Genomic DNA, 23,278 nt, shown 5'->3' on the forward strand with positions numbered 1-23,278 from the left:
TTTATTACACCGAATATTCCGAAGTTCAATTCTCGTTTAAAGAGTTCCGGTTTGCCTCCACGATCGGCACACAAGGTCAGGGCCGCGAACGAGTCGTCGCTCACGCGAAGTGTACGCGTTACCTCGAAACATAACGATTCTGCGGCCGGGAAGCTCGTTTATCGTTGCTAAAGCGGGGGCGCCAGCAAAACGCGGGGGTACGTCTTCCTCCTAAAACAGATTGTACGTACGAGATTTCCCGGTTTCTATCTCGCCCTGACGTCACGCGGTGCAACGGGTTCGCGGGAGAAGTGCTACGACCTGCCCCAATCCGGACGGGTGTAAAGGCAGGGCAATATAAACGAACGTTTACAGGCTCGTTACATTTTTATGAGCTCGACGCCGCAACTACGCCACTACGGCCATCAACAGAATGTCGTAAACCATCAACCAGCTCTGTCTCCCTTTTCGTTTCTTCTCTCTTCCTTCCAGTCACTCGCACGGCCAACTCTTACCCGATCCCGTCTCTTTTCCTCTCGTCGTATCTTTCCACCTACCCCTCGGCATCGTCTATCTCGGGCCCTCTCTCCTCCCGCCCCCCCGCAAGTCCACGTGGCATTTATGCGTAACTTCCGGTCTGTGACGTCACCGCGCCGTTCGTAGACCACTTAGGTTACGTCATTTTATTGACTGCGATCATAAAAGTTTTTACACGCGGACCTCCTGCGTGCCCTTACTCGAGATCGCGGCGAGTATCGGTCCGTGGATGGTTTTATGTTCCGCGCCGCTTTATTGTTTTTACTACTCGGGCACATTGACCTCGTTTTAATTCCCTGACACCCGCGCCTCAGCTGAAATACCTGCGTGTAAAGCTGAAAAGTGGTGCGATCTCGTGCGTTATAAAAAAAAAAGTTTAATTATTCTTTTGCGATATTATTATCAGAGATTCATGACCGAATTAATTGCGTTTTAGAACGACGAGTACAAAATAGAAAAATTGTTATCTTTGCATTTCGTTCGTCTATTTTTTTTTTCTGGCTATAAAATTTTTCAAAGTTACACGCTTACAAGTCCGACACGAAGCGACGTGCCTTTCTTCCGCGATCGAAGAATTTTCACGAGACAGTCAGCAGCATGTCTGCCGCGAGGGGCGCGCCATTTTACTGATATACCGGTCCTTATTAAGCACCACCCTCTTGACGTCATTGGCGGTCTCGTCGGCCATCATGAGACTCATTATGCGACTTTGTGTGCCCGGAATTCATGATGGCCGCTGTGGATTGAGCCAATCCGGGCGCTCTTACTGGCAGCCATGAGAAAAACGGTCAAGCCTGCTCTCTGCTGGTTGCCTTCACAACTTCTGACTTCGTGGTTTACCTGACAGATGTCTCTACCACTTAGAACGCTGCACTAATCTTTGCCGATAATTTTTGCGCAAATTTTGTTAGTTAATTAACAAATTAACCTTGTTCCCGGTTGCGATAAAGCTAGCCGCAAGATGCGTATTGAAAAAGAAATCTAGATTTGTTAAATATAATATTAAAGTTATATTTTCAGATTATTTAAAGCGGAGAGCAATTTTATTTCATTTTGTTATTAATTAATAGTTTGAATTTTGTAATTATTAATTTGTATGTATCAAAATTCAGTTCAGAGGATCGATATATTTCATCAGTCTGTAACTATTTACGAAATTATAAAGTAATTTGATAATCAAATGCGTAAAATTATTTTACGTCAATAAAACAAGAATATCTGTAATTAAGAAATACTTTGAGATTTGATTTCAATTCAGGAAATTAATAATAGCGTTCTAATGTTATATTGCGCTCTCATGTTACAATTCCCGATAATATGAGTTCAAGTGTGGTGCTTAAGTAATTATTTTAACGACAGGTCTTATTAAACATGCGCAACAATAAATAAATTATTAGAATATAAAAATACGCAACACCATTATTAACGTGTCAATTTTTACATTATCGCCTATAATATTTTAAAACGCTGGCTAAATTACAAATGCAAAGATAACATCACCGTTAATAAAACATACGCTTCGAAGACGAAGAAATGGGAAGGAAGGAAATAAAGCATGCGAAATCCATCGTGCATTAAACGTGTTAAGATATGCGGGCAAAAATGTGGGCGGACTTTTACGATTAATGATCGCGACATTAAGATCCGGCTAATTAAAAGTTACGACGGCGTCGCAGTGAATCTAGGGTAATTCAGGGCAGATCTATACAATCCGGCGACGCGCAAGCGAGGAAAATGCGATGCATTTAACGCCGGCCTCCTTCTGGAGGCTCGCTATCTGTGCAGTCCTCCTCCATCTTCGGCGTTACGTGCGCGCCGGTAGGTACGGCCAAGATTAAACCCGCGATGCCTTTTCTACGGGCCCGCGGAGGCGAAAGCGAAACGAAAATTTACAGTAACCCTACCCACGGAGGCATCGCGGTACTTTAAAGGACAGCGGGGCAACCTTATCCGCGTCTCGGATCCGGATAATTATGTCGGCGTGTTTATTACGCTCGGTTATCCGCGACTTTATTTCGTTGGATAAAAAGGATAAAGGAACGCGGGCCGGAGATATCTCTCCCCCTCCGGTGTCGTCGTACGGAGACGACGGCGACGGCGGCGGCGGCGGCGACGACTCCGCGAAGAAAAGTTCACGGCTGGAATTCATGATGGCCGATCTTCTTCTTTTTCCTCCTATCGATTCCGAAGCAGTTAGCCTGAGCGTAAAGGTGGACTGAGGTGCGCGCGCCGCTTCGTGTGGCGCACACACATACACGCGCAGCCGTCGCACGTGTGTTACGTGGGGTACCCTTCGTCTGGGCGAGAGGGCAAACCCCGCAGGTCGTATCGGTAATTTCCTCTCCTTTTCCCCGACGAAATCTATGCGCGAGACTTTCCTCGGGAGATAGAGCTCGTCCTCTCTTAGCTCGTATCTCAGCCCGGAGAGACTTGGCAAGCCCCTCCGTAGAGTCTCCGTCCTGAACCGGCGTTTTTAAAAAGAGGATAATTCACCGCGCGAGAGCGAGGAATAAGTACGGCGCATGCAATCGAGCGGACGTTACGTAATTATAATTGTAATATCGTAGCGCGCCGTTGTATCTTACGATTTTAATGCCAGCCACGTTAATTGCGGACGTTGGCCGATAAATACTTCGTGAGTATCTGCGAAACCTCTCGGATACCTTCGCAATGACGGTATCGTTATTTGCGGCGCGCGTGGAAATAAATTTTGCCGGTTGGTACAATCGTGACATTTGGGAAGCAATCTTTGCTGGCTCGCGAGTAAGACTTTTTTTCACTCGGTAATATTATAAAGCGCCTGGTTAATTGTAATTCGAGAGACGAAAATTTGATTCGCTTTATCAGATTTTTATTAGAGAAGAATGAAATAATTACCGCGGGGTGATCTCGTTAATTTCTTCGCGCGTGCGATTGTGTTACGAGAAAGGATAATAAATTATTGTATTTATTCCGACACGGCGCGGCTTAATTTCAGTCGACTTATTGTTAGTCTTGCGTTACACGACACCGCCTGAAATCGTGGTTAATTTTCGCTCTGGGCAACGGAAAGAGCGGTATTCTCCGTTTGATGTGCGTCACGATTATGCTCGTTATAAGATACAATTGCGTGCCGGTGCGCGTTTCGGTGAGGTTCAATTTATTCTTATCACACATTCCTGTAAAATCCTCTCTGTCTCGCCCTCTCCGGTTTCTCCGTTGCTGAATTTGGAGCGGCGGCAAAAGAACGAAGAGGAACGTTGGACAACGTTGCGAGATGTCCAGGTAAGCTGTGGGGATAAACAACCAGATTGAACGGATCCTCTGAATTGTCGAGCTTTGAAGATCCGACGAACCGCTTATTTCCACTTTTCTTTCGGGCCCTGCTTCACCGCACCGCGGCTTCCTGTAAAACCACGACGAATTCCGAGGTGGGAGGAGAACCGACACGTAACTCAATATAAGCGTGTCTTATTTACGACGTTATAAAATTACCGAGTTGATGCCTCGAACTAGAATAAAACGGCCGCGGCGCCGCGAAAGAGCTGCTCGTGTTCGGGCATCAACCAGAGTTTTTTTTTTCTTTCTTTTTTTTTTTTTTTCTTCTTTTTGGCCGACTTACGGCGGATTGGCAATGTGAATTAGTCACTATCTGTTTAGGTAACGTCGCTGTAGATATACGTAATAAATAGGAATAAATAGAATTTGTATTTAATTTTATTTTTTAAATTAAGAAGGAAGAGAAAGAGAGAGAAAATCTTATTAGTTTGGATAAAAAGCTAATAATATATATACGTATTCTGTCAATGCGTACAAATTGCAGGGGGGGATTGAGTTTTTCGCTGAGCACTTATTTTTAGGGAAGAACGTGTTACCACCTAATGAAATTTCCGATTTTATAGCGTAATGTCAGTCCCGACGGAATCTTGAATTGGATTATTGCGGCAATTGAACTTTATAAATAAAGTGCGAATATAAATGTGCCTTGCTTTTTTTTTCTTTTTTTTTTTACATTTGCTTCCGTTTGTCTTATATTTCATGATTCGTATCGATGACTTTGGAGATCAGCGATGGCGGAATATTAAATTTTGCATTTTACTCTCCATCGAGAAACTCAGACGGTATAAAAATATTACGGCAAGGCTTTTAAAGTCGTACAAGGCGTTTCTTTATCAGTAAATAATTATTTGTAATTGTTAACGCAAGCAATATTTTATACCATATTTTAATTTCCAATTTGAATAAAAATTTTCGTATTTTTTGTGGTACGCGTTGGACGTTTCGCGCAATTTAAAAGTTATTCGCATATTCTTACGGGCATCAGGGATAGATCGGCAATCTCATAACACGTCTTTGTTGAAGATGACCAGCTTTCGCTTCGCATTTAAAGTGCGGGTGGTCGGCACGTGTGTCGTTTCAGAAACTTTGTAAGCACTCGCTGGAAGATGCAATCGTTATGTACACGTTTGTTGCAGGAGGATTGAGTTACGGTAATATCTTCGTGAAATGAGTCCGCACCCGTCGCGGAAGAGTGTGATTTAAGAGAGCACGCCAAAAAGTGGCGCGCCGTATTATGCGACGCCGGGCTATATTTATACCTAAACTCCATGGAATACGTAATAATCATAAACTGATTTTTTGGCGCCGCCGATATTACTTCAAGAGAATCGGCCCGAGAAACTCTAGACGCGAGGAAAGAAAGAGAAGTAGCCTCCACTGAGTTTCGTCTCGCGAGTTTGCCGGACGTAATTATTATCGGTCGCGCGATATGGTTTAAAACAAAATTTATTGCAATTAACAAGCGTCCCTGACAAACATGCATTTAAGCAAAATAATTAAACAATATCTAAAATGTAAATTACACGCTATGATAAGGATACCTCTCTGCACACCCGCCCTTTTTTTTTTTTTTTTTATTAAATTGGTATGTATTATGTATCGCAAAATCTTAACGAAAGAAATATCAGTTGAAAAGTCGTTAAAATTAACAGACCTATAAAGTGTGCGGTTTTCAATGCGAGGCTCAAGTCGAACGTGAAATTGGAGCCAAACGTGGGGCGCGACGTTTCTTTGCACGGTCGATTTCCATATGCTCCGCACATCTGAGGTGTGTCTATATATGGCACAAGTAGAGATGCCGAACTATCGATAAAAGCTCGCTAAAGGGAGAAGAGAAAGATAGAGAAAGAGAGCGAGAGTTCTAAACTTATCAAGCCCCGGTGGGAGTGGGGTGGCCGCCTTCATGTTGCATTACGCGGTCCCGGCCATTTTCATTCTCTTTTCTCCGTTCTTTCTTTTCTTTCGCAGCAGCACGCCTTCGCCTGGGCCATATGGCCTGGCGCGTATCGGCAATCAAGGCACCCAGCGTCTTGTGGCAAAACTCGAACCCGTTCCATAAGGAACAACGACGATTTTCTCCCGCGGCCGATAATCCCTACGGCTTCTCTCGGCGTCTTCTCGCTGCTCTTTTTTGCACGTCATCACTGGTGGTTCCCCATTGGACAGCTCGCATAATGCGTACTTTTTATACCCGAGAGCTCTCAGGCCCCGGCTGCTTAACATAACATCGGATTCTTGTATAATTTCTCCGGGGCGGCGGAGGCGGGGGAGGGAGATAAAACTCATTACCTATTAATTTATTTATTTATTCCGGTTGCGGTACGCGTACGTGTTTGCAACAACCGCAGAGGGAGAGAAGGTGGCGTTTGATTTATCTCTTCGAGAGGTACCGAAGTGGGGGCCGACTAGGCTTTGAATAACGCATCTCGGTCGCCGGGGCTCAATGGCCGCTAAAGTACGTGTTAATTACTCCTTTTTTTTTTTCTTTTTAATAATTGCGACTTTATCCCGAGCGGCATGACATGCATTTCGTTCTCGCTCAATTTACAGAGCGAGCGACGTTGCGAATCTCGTACGTGGGGCGTCCAGTATTTTGCGCATTTAATAGATCCCATTTTTTCGCGAACGAACGACACGCGGCTCGTTTGTCTGTCTATTATTATAATATAACACGGGGAGAGAAAAAGAGAGACGCGCACGGGAGTCTCTCCAGCGTTCATATTGTGCGATGTTTACTACAGTAACTGATTTTTTTGATAAAGTCCTCCCGATTTCGTCCTCCCCCCATTTACATGTCCATTCGATAGACGTCGGGGAAGTCACGTAACGAGAGAATCTTTATACATGAGCCGGTCTCAAAGTCCCTCCGCCGGCCGACGACTTATCGAATTTTTGCATCAATTATATCAGATAAAGATTCCTTAATTATTTATTTAATTGCTTATTCCGCCTTCTCGGGGACGCTCCGCTTTTCGTTTTACCTGTAGATACGAACAGAATTGCATTTTCAACGGCGAAGACGCAAAGGACGGACGCGCTTATTATGCATACTATCTTCGCGTCCCCGGACGCCGGTACCGACGACGTTATATAGTAATTAGTTAATTACGTGGGCAGCTTATTAGGGCTCCATTGACATCGGAGCTCGAGTTATCGCTCTAATTTACCGTAAAGCTATCGATCCATTTCGCGTTAAATTAAGAAGCTGAAAGGGATCGGCACGCCAATAAAAGAGATAGCCCCCGTCGTGATGAACAATAAAATTGCCAATTTGTGTCCGACAATGTCGAGCCGGGCCGACTCGTTCCACGTGACCCTGGATTTCGACAATTTCCCTCAAAATGACGGCGACGCCTTGTGTTCTTTACGAATAATTTTTTTTTTCTTTTTCTTTTTTTTTTTTTTTTACTAAAGCCTCCGAACTCGTTTCATTTGCGTAATGTATCTCGTGCAATCCGAGATGGACTTACGCGCTATCAGGAAAATTAAGGGGAAGGAACGACGGGAATCCGTGATTTTTTGCGGCGGTAACGAGTTTATCGTGATTTAGCGACGAGAGATTATCTGAAATAAGCACGCGATCACGTGGGAAAATTAAACCACAGGAAGAAAAAAAAAAAAAAATAGCCGACCATCTCGAACGCAGTCATAAATTTCCGCGCCATAATCTGTGAAAGTGATTTCGCTAAACGCAGACAAGGAAGCAATGATATTTACGAAATTACGCATTACGAACTTCGTTAATTATTCGGTGATTACGGCGCTCAACGCGGAATGATAGACGGTAATAAAATTATCTGGCGCATTCGTATTAACATGCGATCACCGATGGTGCACTCGTGCGTGTCGGTAAATTATGTTTCCCCGATATGAAGATATTCCTGTCCCGTTGAATTGAACGCTTGTCTGATCTCGCATAACGTTCGTTTAGATAACAGTGCGAGAATCAATAGCCGGCGAAGGCTGCTCGAGGAACTCGGGTCGCACCGACGTTTACGTTCGCTATCATGCGTTTCGGAAAAAGGAGACGGGGTGAACGATGAATTGTATTTTCGCATAGTCGCGGAGAACACGGAGGGAACAGCTGCGACGCCGAGGTACACCCGAATAGGTGAGCCGGAGTCGCGTATCGATCTGAGCGCTACTCCGTGGACCAACCCGAGCTAGGTGGCTAGGGGGGTAAATGGGGGGACACGTTGAGAGAAGCGGCCACTACTACCACGGCTGCGTACCAGCATCCACACCCACCTCAAGAGCGGCACAAGTGCCCGGACTACCTACACAATCAGCTGTACCATCACCGGGAGCTAACATAGACTCTCACGTCCTTCGGGCTGCGCCTCCATCGCAGGGCCCGTCTGACGGCACACAACTATCACGCGAGGAGCACACACGAGTCCCGCCCGCGTTAGAGTTCCATCGAACTTGTACGTAGGGCACCCACCGGCTAGCATCGACATCCACATCATCCCCTCCGCCGTAGCCGGAGCTGTCGTCAAGGACTCCAGCCTGAAATCGACCCTGCCTCGTAGTCAAACCTACCCTACGTGAGTCTCCGTCGACCCTGGTTGCCAGGGCACAAGACGGAGATGTCGGGAGAAAGGAGATGAGAGAAAGACAGGCGGGAAGGGGAGGAAGACGGCAGGGCGTGTCATTGCGTCTGCAGGGCTCCGAGAAGGTCTGAAAAAACCTCTCCGTTACTTTCGCCACCCTCGCTTTCTTACTCCCGGCATGCGCCAGTGGGCTAACTTTTACCATTTCGTCGTCTGGCGGAATAATCTTCTTCTACGTTCTCGCGTAAGAAAAAAAGAGAGGCTGAATCGAGATTTCCTATCCGCTTCTGCTCCGTTCTTCGGTATTTTCCCTGGGAAAAAAAGACGGGGGGCCCCGTCGTTATATCAAACCTGCACCGTACAGGTGCTGCGTTTCACGCTAATGACAGGTTGGAGCTGAAACTTAATGGAATCGACCTGGAAGAGAGAAAAAGTTATCAACTCGTCGACACATGAAACACAATCTCTTACCAAGGCGGGGATGGAGAGTGCATGCCAATTCATATTGTATTTTATTATGATATATTCTGCATTAATGTTGAAATATATCTGGAAGTCTTGTCTTAAGAAAAAAAAAAAAAAAATTCGCGCTATTAAATAATATAATAAATAATATTAAAAATATATTTATTAAATAATTTATTAAATAATCTATTAAATAATATAATAAGAAATTAATATATTTAATAATCAAACTTGCAAGCGTGTCGAACGGCCAATGTTTGGCATGTAAAAGCGGCATCATTAAGATGCATTATTTGAATACTCACTTTTTCCCCTCAATCCTCCCTCTCTCATTCTCCGTCTTATCATTATTACCCTAAACTCCCCCGAGACCAGCACTCTACTTGAAGACAGACCTCTCGAGCTGTCTTCCGCTAATAGCGTGGGCGTGGATGCAGGTGCAACATGCATATTGCAAAGGAATGGACTCGTAAGTGGCGGGTGTACGAGAGGTGGGACTAAATTGCCCATCGTAGACTCCAATCAGGGACGCACGGAGAAAATTGGAATGAACGAGGCCGCTCGCGGCTGGCAGCCGCGAATTAGACTTGGAGATTGTCGAGCACAGCATTGAAATGATGGCGATTGGGGAGCTACGAATCGAGAATTAAGAGGCTACTTTCTTTGGCGCTTATTTATTTTCAACGCATGAACGGCTCGCCGACTTCAAAGCAAATCCCCTTTCGCGGATGCGCCTCGCGTCACACGGTTTATTATTTCGTATCGCGGTAAGCGCTCGATTTGATTCACTTCGCGATCAGTTATGGTATATTCGAGCGAAAATAACAATAAGAGAGACACAAGTGTCAGCAGAAATAGTAAAGGTCTGCTACTTTGCAGCTCGATGCTCCAATTACCGCGATCTCATTCGAATCATCACGCGACAGTGTAACGCGCTTCACGATTACGTTTATTATTTATTTCTGCATTTACCGTCGAGCGGATCGCAAATTACCCCCGTTCTCGATAATGAGCCCGATTCGTCGCGGAATCTCCCCCGATATCGAGCGGAATAGAGGACTGATAAAGTCGCTGGTATAAGAAAAATAAGACCCGTTTGTTTTTTTCCCTTCGAGCTACCAGGGATTACACGTCCCTCCTACAAAGGACTATCGGCGAAACGACGAGGCGCGGGAGCGCTGGAAAGTTGGCAAAATCCGGAGTGCCGCGTCATAAAGATATGCTCGGCGGGTCGCTCGGGAGTCGGGCGGAAAGTATGAAATTGCTTATATTTTATAAAAGCGAAGGAGAGAATAGGAGGGAGGTCCTTGCGCGGCGCGAGAGATGAGGTGGTATCGACGGGCAAATAAGAAAAAGGAAAAAAAAGGAAAAAGAAAAAAAAAGAAAAGGGAGAAAGAGACGGCCACGAAGGAGGCAACGTCTTCTCGTGAATAAACAACGAGCATCGTGCACGCCGTGGTAACGTAGGCCGATAAAAGAACATGGACGGCCGCTTGCATGTAGGACCGGCATTCCGAAGGTGTGGCGCTCTTTCGTGGTTGCGTCAAACGAAAGTTTGTTCGGGAAATTAGAATGTACTGATCGACCCAGGAGATTCAAGTAGCGTTAAATTTTATCGCGGCGAAAAGCGGTGAAATAGAACGAAAAAGATTTACTCCAATACTCACCAATTTATACTTACGCGTATTAAAAAAAAAAAGAAGAAAAAAAAAATATCCTCGTAAAGAAATAAAAAAAAAGATTTCTCATCAAGAAAAGTATATAATACTTGAATAAGAGGATTGCACGCTTAACTGAATTTAAAATAAAAATGTTTTTAATAAATTCTTCACGTTTCAACTTATTTTACTAATTCACGAGATTTCTACAAAAACACTCGTTCCGATATGCATCGTAATTGGATTTTTCTAGAGGCGTACTTAAAACGAGATTTGTCTATCTTATTAGCTATATATTATTACTACCAACGTCTCAGTGAAACTTTAAACTACAATATTTCAACTTAAATCTGTATTTATGTACTTTGCGGTCATATTTTTGGCCACATTCCAATTCAGACTTTCGCCAGTCAGTCGGTTAACGTTGCTTACGCAGTTAAAATTATCATAATTCTACTCTTTAAACTGTATCGTTATATTTATTAGACCTACGCCTTCGTTCAGACTTTAACTTTGAAAAATATCATTTTCTCTTATTACTAAAATGTTTTCGGCTATTGAAACTGTAGGTAATTTTTTTATTAAATATATCGTATTAAAATCCAATGCAATCGTAACGATAATAACAATCAAACATAGCTGGAACTGCTTCGCGAGCAAAAGAATAAATGCTAGCATGCAGGTATCGATTTATACTCACACACACATACATACACGTGCCTGTAAGTTCTTCCCGAAAAGTATGGCGTCTTTGTCGCTGCATTGTCAGTCTCGCGAAGACAGAGGGGAGAAAATGGAATACCCTACATACATATATCAAGTTCCCGGCCAATATAGCTCGACAGGGACGAAGACGCGTGTAATCAACGCGCAGACAAAATGGGAAATTGTTGTTTTGAAGAAACGGTTTACTTAGGTTTAGTACTCTGTCGCGTTGAATTTATTATAAGGGTACGGCGAACAAAACACGCCTGCGCTACCACGTCCGTCGCCATTTTCTCGCCGTATTTCGAAATATCGATTTTTAACACGTATTAGCATCCCTAACTGCAATGCAGCTGGAAATGTAAGACGCGTGTAGCATAATATTACATAAATGTATAATTTAATTTTAAAATTACACCTCAACTTCGAAGATCACGTCGAGAGACTTTATAAAAAGAAAAAAAAAGAATGGTTTAGTTTCGCTCAAATAAAAATTAATAATTAATAAAGCAGACAGTTTCACTTCTCGTAACGAAGCACGCGTAAATTACAATTTTATTTCTCGTCGCTACGAATTAAATGGCAAGTTACGTCAGAGACCAACGTCTCCGTTTGGCCACGAAAACATATAATCTCCGAACGCGAAAGAGGGTGAATAGTGTCGTTCCCCAAATAAAATTGTCCCCGCGACAAAAGCGCCCTGGGTTTGATTTCTTATCTCGCAAACAGTTTACCGAAGTAATCTTGCGCGGTGTTTACGCTGCGGTCCTCTCACATATCACACGGTTTGTCCCTCCGTGTAATGAGACGGCGTCGGTCACGGTCCAAGAGTTTTCCGCATTGTGCGCGGCTCTCATTAGCAAAGAGATTATTCGCAGAGATTAATTATCCGTCCTGGCGATGCGGCGGGATCCGCCATTCGCTTCCGCCGTTGTTAAAGCGCGAATTTATCTAAGTTTCGCCACCCGCTGTCCTTTGAATCTTCTCCCAAGTTTGATTTGGTTTAATTAAATTTTGGCAAATTAAACTTCCTCCACCCATCGCTCTATTTGTGCTGAAAATTAATGCGCCCGTTGATTTTGTTCATTTGAAAATTATTATTTAACGCGACAATAAGACGATTTTAATTTAAATCAACGAGATACGCTGGCGAATATAATTAAAACGATAATTAATACCTGACGTCTAATCGGATAGAATTATTCGTTGATTCTCGGCTATTTCTACGCTGATTTCCATGGTATTTTCCCTTCTGCCGCGTCATCGAGCTTGTGTAGCCGAAACCACGATAGTCCGGAACGACTTTGTTTGCTCGTCGGATCCCTACGTATCACGAACTCGCGCAAACTCGCATACGAAGGCGGTATTACCCGCATATCCTGTGCCCTATTCGCGAAAATCCGCGCGTACTCGTGTAACTCCATCCTCCGGTTTGCAGCGTCGAATTTACCGAAATCACGGGGGTGTTTGAACGGGGTGGTCCCGTGTACGTGTGCGGGTATTCGCACGTCTATACGTGCCTCACATTTCGCTATTGCAACGTGCAGCTCCCTTCTCATCTGTGCGAGGCTCCCTTCCCCCCCGCCCCGCTATTCAGTTTCCATGTCTCGCCAACAATCCAATTTATACGCCGGATTATTCTGGGAACCGTCGTGGAAGCCGAGGGTGGCTTTCAACCCTCTCCCTTTCCCTCTTTCCACCTGGTTGCTGGTCCCTGCCGGACCCTCTCGAGCCCCTCTTTCTACGTGCCCGTGTCGGCCGCCGGCTAAATCGCCGTAGCCGGTTCGAGGGAGCATGCCCTCGACGGCGATTCGATCGGGCTGGCTCCGCCGGAACATGGCCGATCGTCACGTTCCTCCCTTCGTCCTTCGATTAGGCGGCCGGGAGCACGGTTTCTCGCGCTTTTGTCTTAACCAGCGTTTATTTTAAATTCGGTAAGCGCCTTTATAACGCCCGTCGATACGTAGAGCGGAACTGCCTTTTCCGTTTATGCATCGATACAAATTAGGTGCCTCGCCCGGGATCGGTCTCTCCATATGCGGGAGCTTACGCGGAAAGATGCCTCAGCATTATTCGGAACGAAGGCGACGCCATAAAAGTACGCGATTGAACTAACCGATGCGGCCGGAATGCCCTGGTTCCCTCCGAAATATCTCTGCATCCGATTCCCGACAACTCGAGAGCCAATATCGCCGAAATGTTCTCCTTTATTTCCACCGCCTCCATTTCGTTTCTGCATTCAGCATTCCCGGTTCCACGTGACCGCACTTAATTGCTCGCGATGGAGTCTTTAATTAAAATGAGAAAATTTTTATAATGTCACGGGGATTTCAGATTCCATCTTATGGGATGTTTCAATATCTTATTGCACATCTGGCGAGCGTTTGCAGTTTGAAATATTTTTAACGAAGCATTAGTTATTTCTGAAATGTTTACGAGTTGTTGTAATCGTTAACGCGGAACGTTGCCCGCACGCTCGATAGAAGTGTTTTATTTAAAAAATAGTTAATTACGCGCTTTACAGTGTTTGCGAATGTTCCTTTTCCTTTTTTTTTCTTTTATTTTTTTTGTTCTTTTTTTCTTTAATGCTCGACGTTCATTTTTGAATTTTCTTTTATCCTCGCCCAATAGACTCCTCAATCTGCTGCGTCAATGTAGTAATAATAATATTTTTTTATTGCCGATTAACAGTACACCGAGTTCCGAATCTCTACGCAATATTTACGATATATCGCGATATTCCACATTACACGTCCATAAGATATTTTTGCCTTTCTGGAAGGATATTCCGTGCTATCTTACGTACCTACGTGCGGCATATTTTCGTTGTACATTATCCGTTTTTCGCAATTCCTCCCTGTAAGACCTCATTAGCATCTTTTTAGTAAAGTCCAAAAGGATTGTAATAATTGCATAGGCGCCTTCTCACTTTACGCACAAACGCGTCGCATACACATGGGCTCATTAAGCCTCGCGATATGTTAATAATTTTACGTGTAAGAACGTCGACGCACCGAACGTCCGCTTCGCATTTTTTTTCTCTCTCTCTCTTTTTTTTTTTTTTATTAACCCGGGCTTCTTACAAAATTTTCCAAATAAATACTGAAAATTACTTACTTTGCTTAGTAAAAGCACTGGAAAATAATCTATTGCAACAATACTCGTACGCGAACAACAATTGAGACTTGGCAAAATTTTTACGTAGATCTCGCGGCCACAGCCCGGTCCCTCGTCACCGAAATAGAAAGCACTTTATGCACGAGTGCGGCAATTATTCGATCTCGATTTGTATTTCTTGCGTGCGCAGCATCCGTCCGCCGTGTCTGGAGCGCATAAAAATTGACGGGGCCAAGAATCCCGCCGAAGAACGGCCGACATTCACGAGAGCTCTTTATAAAAAATTCAGAACCACCCGAAGAAAACGAACGGTGGTATCGATTCTCGATTAAGACGCCCGGTCTGGCCCGAAGTTTTTGTTTGCCCGCGTAGTTGCGCTCTCTGAAAATTTACGGGACGAGTAATTTCTTCGTCCCTCTCTATGCGCCCGACTTTTTGCCAAGGTTTCTCCCTATTTCTCTCAATAAATCGCTGTTTCCGCGGTACCATTGTTCAGCTCGAATAACCTGAACTCGCGAACGACGACGTATACTACGACATCCAAGTACTCTGCTTTTCTCCCCTTTTCCCCGTTTACAGAAATAATCAATTTAATCGTTAATCACTGAAGCAGCGATTTTCTGAGTTAAGCCTCTAATTTACGAACGTCAATTTCTAACGTTTGAAAGAACCACCTTTGTAATTTACGTCGTAACAGGTGCGACCTGGATGGTTTCTTATTTTAAGCCGACGTCTATTTCTTTTCTTCAGATGCATCTTGTAAAGAACGCGGATACGTGTCCAAGGGGAGCAGGAGCGCGGCGATATATGTGGGGGATGAGCAAACTGTTAGGTGCAGACAGTTTGTGGCGTTTTAAAATGAGGATTTATACCTCTGTTCGAGACGTAGACAATGCGCGAGGCGCGGTGATAAATCTATAACAGTCTCTCCTCCCAGCCCTCCCCATCTCTGCGCCGCGTGCTATCTAGGTCTAGAAAATTGTCATTTACTGCAGTCTATTGCCGAGGTTACATGCCGCTATTACGTTGTACCATGTACTATGTTTCATAAAGATACTTATCTAGTGCGTTCTTATCTTACGGCTCGCTAATGTTTGATGTGTCCTATTGGAATCGCCTTGCAACAATGTGGCTGGCTTAACGGAATATTAGCGCAATTTTCGATGACAGAATAATTAATGACTTACGTGACAAATGCAAAAAATTAATAAATAATTAACTGCAGCTCTTCCCGGCAGTTTACTTTTTCAGGCAAAACTTGAATTGAAAATTTTATTAGTAAAATTGTGTAACAAATTGCGAGATATTGGTTTTGCAATATTATATTCACGATTAAAGTGGCGTTATTAAAGGAAAAGTGCCTGGCGATTAATATTCTCAACGATTATTTAATTACATAGCCGATTAAAATATTTTACTACAAGCCACCACGTGGATTGCGAAAATAAGAATTTTATTATTCAATGTTTGTAAATCTAGAAAGGAAGTCTGCTCCATTAGATAGCTTAAATGGGTTTTATATGGATTTCAAGGCAGTTTAATTACCATAAAAAAGATTTATATTAAAAAAGAGGAATGATTACGCTTGACGAATGATTTTATAGAGAAAAGAGAAGGATTGCGTATTGTAGGTTAATGTCTTGTAAAGTTACAATAATGTCGTCGACGCTGACGTTTACAACTGTACTAATCGCGGCACTTTATTAGCGAACTATTAATAAACACACGACTCGCAATCATTAAAAGAAAAAAAAAAGAAAAAGAAATGAAAGAAATGATACGAGAAAGTATCCCGCGAATACTTATTTGATGTATAATCAGTTTCGTACGATTGCAAATTAACCGCGGAAATTAATTTTGCGTTTCGATAAGGGTCCGGAAATTTCTTGAAGTTATTACCCGACTAGGAGGAATTTTTTTTTCTCATTGATAAACCCGAGATTCACATTTATACATATTTCCATTTAATCAAGGGTTAAAGTTAAGTATATTTACCGATGCTAGTCGAGAGTTATGTACGTGCCAGTCGCAAATTTGACGGAGCCAGGGGGTGACATCGACGGACGCATAAATCGCACAGGGCTTCGTGCGATGGCGAAACCGCGATGGAGGACACCCGATTAGGTGCACGCGAATACGAGCCCCGAGATACGTAATGGTGGCGAGGCGATACCCCAACCTATGATCGCGCTTAAATGTCTTCAGCTTTCGCGCAATTGTCTCCCATTGACACACAATCCCTTAATTAAACTTTCTATTAGGCGCACTGCACGCATCTCCGCCGTCAATATTACCGGAATATTTACTGCGGCATATTTACTGCGGCACGTAGCGGCCAATTAGCGATTTCACCACCGAGCTAGAGACGAATATCCCGTATGTTATTTTAAACGCCGAGAATTTCTTTCGAGACAATATTTTCTACTACAAAGCGTTCTCTCCAGGCTCAGCTACGCTTCGACATTCGGCGAAATAATTCTCGGCGCGTCTCCGGCGAGACGTGAAAGTTCAAATTTCGTCGCTCGCAAGAAAAGCGCACCGCCGGAGAAATCGCGACACGCCGACGGCGACAGACTCGATAGAAAGATCCGGAGCCCCCGAAAAGAAGGAACCCTTTCGCTGGCGTTTTTACAGCGCAGTAAATAAGAAACTTTCTCTCAACCCTTTTTTTCCCTTTTTTTTTTGCGAGAAGTCAAGCGTCGCATCGGTCGATCCGTGATGCAGCTTTCACTAGTCCAGGCTACTTTGCCCCCCGCGTGCTCCCATATATCATCTTCACAGAATAATCAGCGATGCGCTTTGTAAAATAATCACTGCAGTCAAATTTATACGTACATATATTCAAAGATACATATACTCTAAGCATTTTATTCCATGCTAAATAACTATAAAAAGCTGAGACTCTTAATTAATAATCTCTTCTCTCGTTTTTAATTACAGATTACCGACATGCTAAGTCGTCGAAATCGCCCGGACGGCCCGGTAAGTTTAAAACAATGTCGATGCCACAGCGCGCGCAGAGATGATGATTGCACGTAATCGCGCGGATTTTCCGGTAACGGTATGCCGAGGCAATGGGTTGCGAGAAATTCATCATGATTCGCGGTAGCGACCGTTAAAGCAGCGTTACGCTCGTCTCATTTCGCATGAACGTAATTTAAATTTGAAGCAGAAAAAAAGGAGAGAGAAAAAAAAAACAAAATAACCGAAGCAGCGAAGGCGGTTTTTATAGTCGAGTAATTCGAACCGGCATGCATATAAAATGGTGCAACGGGGCGAGCGCGCCCGTAAAGGATCCGCGCGGGGACGATTACGCCGGGATAAAAATGACAATGTATCAAAGAAATGGATTGCATCCGCGAGAGACTTAGAGCTGTAACGTAACGGCCCAGGTATCCCAGCAATTTTCTCGGGCGCCGCCGACTTTCTAAAACGACGATGCTGGAAGAGGCCGCGCCGAGGCGAAACCGCACGTGTTTTATTATAGCTTTAATTGCGAGTATCCTCTTAGCTGTACTTTATGCCGACCGTAACTGTAGGAAAACGTAAAATATAGACGTTGCGATTATGCATCGGCTTTAAGGAGGCCCTCGTTGTTCATCGCGCCGGGCACGCGTATCGACGGAAAATAATATTACGGGGCACATTACTCATTTTTGCCAGGCGAAGAGAACGGCTGGCAAATTGTATATCCTCAAGCAGCGCGTGTCATGCCCGTATATCGTAAAATACCGCGGAACTTAGAATTATACTTAATTAGCATCAATAAATCTCGAAATTGCTCGATGCAGAAGGGAGACGAGAACTTGGTTCTAATGCGGAAAATGATTCTGTAAGTTATATCTGAAACGTCACTTCCGTTTCGTTGAATTATTCGAATAAAAGACTGGCACGGATAACTTTTTATCAGTATGTAATGTATGCATTTTTGCTTTATAATAATGCCGTTTGATATACATATATTTTCTTAAAGAATTATAAGCCCCTGAATTAAATGAACTTCCTTGCGCGTTTTCGCGAACTCATCCCCAAATCTAGCCTTTTGATCGTCGTTCAATTAATCGTCGGAGACGTAATTTACCGCCTGCTCGTAAGAAGCAGGCTGCGAAGTGCAGTGCCATTATAAATTCACATTCGTGCTCGGCGAGATCTCGGTGGCGGCGGCCGCGACGCCCGCAGTTTCGGAAACGCGCGCCATCGGAACGCCGGCACTTTTGCACGCGGCGACACACCCTGCGCCGTTAATTCGTTATTTTACTTCACCCTTTACGGCGGATAGGTACGATTTTCTTCGCAATTTATAGTAACCGATACCGTCGATGGCCGTTCGTATTCGAAAAACGAGCCGACACTCTTCTTATCTCCTCTCTCTTTTACGCGCGTCTTCCCTCGTCTTCTGCCTTCCGGACGACAGAGGAGACTCTCCCATCGCGACAGTCTGGCGCGTACGTCGATAGGATCGTACGTGCGCTAATGGACGAAAGCTTGTAACGCAAATTCGCGGACGCGCTGATATTAATACAATTTTACCAAAAAGAAAAAGAGGGGAGGGAAAAAAAAAAATGCGACCCCAAGCGCGGATTCGATTCACACTCGGCGTCGATCGCGTTTTCAGATAAGATAAAATCCCTTATGAATCTAGAGTTTTATGCGCCGCCGCGCGGCTGTAAAATGTTTGCGTCTCTTGCGGGAGGTGCTTGTCAAATATTACGTTACGCCGAATCGCCGATGCGACGTAGGTCCTCGCGCAGGAAAGCGAAACGGTCTCGTAGATTTTTGACACGCTGCTCGCGAACAAATATTTACGTGTACGGATTAATAACCCGTCGCGTATTCGCCGTAAGTCAGCCGCGAGGAAGAAATTAATTAAGCAAAACCGGCATTCGCTATGAATTCCAGGTTTAATATCGTCGGACGGGCGAGGTAATTGCGCCTTCATTTTATATCGAATTAATTGACGCCGTTAAGTCATAGCCTTCGCGCTTCTCTCCGCACCGAACTTTTGCGATTCCGCCGCGCGAGCCACGATGTTTCGAGGCATTTTAAGGCGCTTTAATACTCTCACGGTGCGCGCGTGTCGTCACGTATCTCGTTTTGTGTAACTGACAGACGTTTATCGTTCCCGATTTTACGATCTAACGCGGAAACATGCGCGAGCGCCAGCGATTTTGATAAACTTTAAATGCATATCGTGTGTCGTGGACCAATTCAAAAGTCGCGTTTTTCAAGCGAACACTACGAAATCGCCAATTTTTGAAACATTAAAAATGTGTCTTATAACCGTATAATTGGACTTATTAAATATATTACGTGTATGTATTTATTTTTTAAACGAATAAATATGATAATATTAAATTGCTTAGAATAAATCTAATATTCTGGAAAATCGTAATCACTGCTGCAATAGAGGACATTAAATGAAGTTTAATCTAAAGAATCAAATCAAGGTTCAACTCCAATCGGGTATATTAATTATCATGTTAATATTTAATGCTACTGAATATTTATGAATATGAATATTACTTTATGTCATTTCATAATGTACCTGTAAAACGGTTACGGATCCCTTTTCAAGAACGAAGCGACAACTTTTTACACTCTGTTTTTTTTTAAATTAAAGTAGATAATAAATATGCAATCGGTCGATCTTTTTAATGCGCCAGCTTATCTTACGTTTTTCGTAAAATTCTACGGTAATTATCTATACGCCATCGCAGATCAATAATATTAACGTTAGTGCTCGCCGAGCAGAAACTTGCGTATTAGAAGCCAATTATTGGGAACTTACGGATAAGAAGCCATTGATCATTCGGCGTATGCGTAATCGTGCGAGCGACATAAAAAATGCCGACTTATCAGACCCGCTTTTGGTAGCGGTCAGCGACCGGTTTGCTTTTTCGTTTCCCATTGCGCGCGATTCAACCTGACCATGCTACAGGCTCGGCAAACCGCTGTTTTTTTTATTTTATTTTATTTTTTCTTCCAGAGGAAAAATCCGCGATATAAACTAATCCCGTTTCTCACTCGCAGCGAAATCGCTGCCGGAAAAATCGCCCGTCGGGTTTACACGGCGACGATCAACATTTTTTTTTCTTTTTTCCTTTTTGCGAGCTCCGCGGCAAAATGTATCACGAAGATCTCTAATGTACGATAACTTCTGCGGAATTAGTTAACTTAATTCACGCGCACTCGATATCGAATATCTTCCGCCCGAGCGCGGCGCAATTAAGGCGATACCCGTCGCGAAGTACCGGTGAATAGCGGCGACCATCGCGACTATTTAGACGCAGAAGTCGCGGATTACGTTTCCATTATTTCAAAAGTTGCCAGAACCATGGAGATACGGAGCGTTGCATTTCCTATCCCATGATGGCTGACGGCGTGTCCCACCCCACTCCCGGTGCGCGCAGCTCGCTCACAAAAGCGACGGGTCCAGAAAGGACGAGTCTAGCCTAACCCTTGCTTAACTCCCTTTTGCACTTGGCGGCCATGTTGCTGCGAGGGTTGGGCCATCAAAACGACGGCGACTCATTGGCCGTGAGTTGAGGGAAAGAGAAACAGAGAGAGATAAAGAAAGAGAGGAGAGACCGGCTTCTCCATTTCCGTCTTACCTCATCGCGGTGTCTCTCGTTCCATCTCCTTTCCCCCTCGGTGCTATCTTTATCCGGCATCCCCCCCGGCGCGTACGCATCTGCCTCTCTCGGTTCCTCTCGTCCTCCACGTTTTCTCCCGTCCTCGTCCGTCTCATTCTGAATTCTGTGCTCCTATCTTTACCTTCCGCCTTTTCCCTCCCCCGCGCCTCTCCGGCGAATTCCCAGTCTTCCTATCTCGCCCCGTCGGTCTCCCCGCAAGTAAAGTTTGGTTTATTTTTTATTATTCCTCATGTTTGTCGGACATGTTCGGAGTCATCCTCCGGCTATGCGACCCTTTCGCGTTCCCTGTCCGCGGAGCCACGTGAAATTTATTTCACGAGTTCGATGTTCTAGATATCACCGTGCCCGCAATGGAAAAGCGCTCGCGGACGATGGCACGGTACCTCGTTTGTAAAAAAAAATGGGGAGGTTCAAATAATTTTTCTAAACCCCTTTGCACGTTTCGCGTTGCCCGAAACTTCGCGAGACTCTATTTCGCGATAGTCATTTGAATCAACAGTAGTTTTTATTTTATTATTTTATGAAATATTAATTAATTTAAAAAGAAGAATATTTTAAACCGCGACAATATATCTCGAAACCAAATTTACGATATCGTTAGTCGTTTAAATATCTTTATTAATTTATTTTACAATAATATTGTAAATAGGATATGATAGATATTATCTGCATCTTGTCTTTTACATTTATATTATCTCAAAGAAGTGAATATAGTTGGAATTTTATAAATTTTATTGTATAAAATATTATATTTTTTTGTATTCTCTTTCATTACCATTAAAGTGTATTAAATTATTGCAGAAAAATGGATTTAAAAACATTCTGTGATGAAAGGTTAAAACTACAGTCTACAGTTTTAGATTTTTAGAAATTGGCCACTAACATAAAGACGTGCAAATGATCGTTTTGTAAGTTTAATAAAATAATTAGCGTACCTGTCATTGTAAATTTTTGCCGACACCTTCTTGCGATACTTTAAACATCCTCCGATCGTGCAAACTCGTTCGTTAACTGACGGAAACTGAGTAAGCTCCGAACACGTTTTCTGAAAAGGTGAAATTTCTACCTCCCCGTTAGACAACCCTTTTTCAACTTTCTAAATTCTTCTATTTCCATCGCGCTTGGCTACTTCCTTTAACCCTTTTACCAATTGCAAACGCTTAAACTGACGGTAATATTGCCCTGAATTTTTTTTTCTTTCCCTTTCAACCTTTTTTATGATCGCTTTAAAAGGGAAAGTTTCAACCTTGCTCCCATATAATAAAGTTCGAAGAAAGAGTTATTCTAAAAATGTCATCTTTGAATAGAATAATATACTTCTTATTTATGCCCGAAAAAATTTATCTGTGAGCCTTATGCCTTCCACTCGTGACAAAATTGAGTTTTGTCTCTTACATTTTGCACGTTCCAAGCGAATAATTGATTTAGAAGAATTATAGAACAGCTGTGAATTTAAAAAACACAAGTACTTTTTAATCTAGAATAAAGATAAAAAAAAATTGCGTATATTTTCTTGGATTTTATTTATGAAATAATGGAATATATTTCTTTTTTTTTTTTTTTCTACATCTTTCTGTAACTAATTGCAAGATAAGACATTGACTGCCGTAGTTCCAATTAACATTAAAAAGTAATTGTGTTTTATTTGATATACGTTTTAAATACATGATGTAATTTAGATAAATAGTATAATATAATTTAGAGATATTTTTATAAGTTAAAATACTTGTAAAATATATTTACAAACGGAGATTTTCAGCATTCGGGAAATCAGTTAATGAAAAATTAATATCTTTTTGAATAGTTTTAAATCTCTTATAAATTTTATGCACGAAATTTTTAAAGATATGCATGTATGTAAAGATATTCATGGTATGGTTGTGGTTTTTTTCAAAGATACATTAATTTTCATAATGTACAGATCTTTTTACTGATTACGTGATTAATATAATATTATAACTATACATATAATTGTATTCATAATTCTTTTATTAATACAATTATTACAATTAAATGAATTTCCGAACGTTGATGCGCAGACATACGTAGCGAAATCTATTACATCAAAAATTCTTAAGGTAATTAATTAATTATATTTAATTAATTATATTTATTGTTTAAAATACAGTTTATGCGGCGTCTTAGATGAATAAATTATTACGTTTCGGATTAATCTCTACGTATTTTTAAAGTTATATTTAATAGCACGGAGATTATTGATTGAATTGGGAACCGCGCCGGCGAAGAGGTCCAACGTTGTTCGGTGTAGCCTCCTGTTACGTATACTGAAGGT

The 23,278-nt window shown here is 42.9% G+C and overlaps 1 long non-coding RNA gene across 1 annotated transcript in view; it reads left to right on the forward strand.

Moving 5' to 3' along the window:
• Nucleotides 1-20,298, forward strand: part of LOC139103345 (uncharacterized) — a 79,128-nt gene extending 58,830 nt beyond the window's left edge. The window contains exon 3 of the long non-coding RNA XR_011545869.1: nt 17,273-20,298. This is a non-coding gene — a long non-coding RNA (uncharacterized lncRNA). The remainder of the gene's footprint in view (nt 1-17,272) is intronic.
• The last annotated feature ends 2,980 nt before the right edge of the window (nt 20,299-23,278 follow it).

This window comes from Cardiocondyla obscurior, linkage group LG06 (genome assembly GCF_019399895.1).
Source record: "Cardiocondyla obscurior isolate alpha-2009 linkage group LG06, Cobs3.1, whole genome shotgun sequence".
Taxonomy (NCBI): Eukaryota; Metazoa; Arthropoda; class Insecta; order Hymenoptera; family Formicidae; genus Cardiocondyla; species Cardiocondyla obscurior.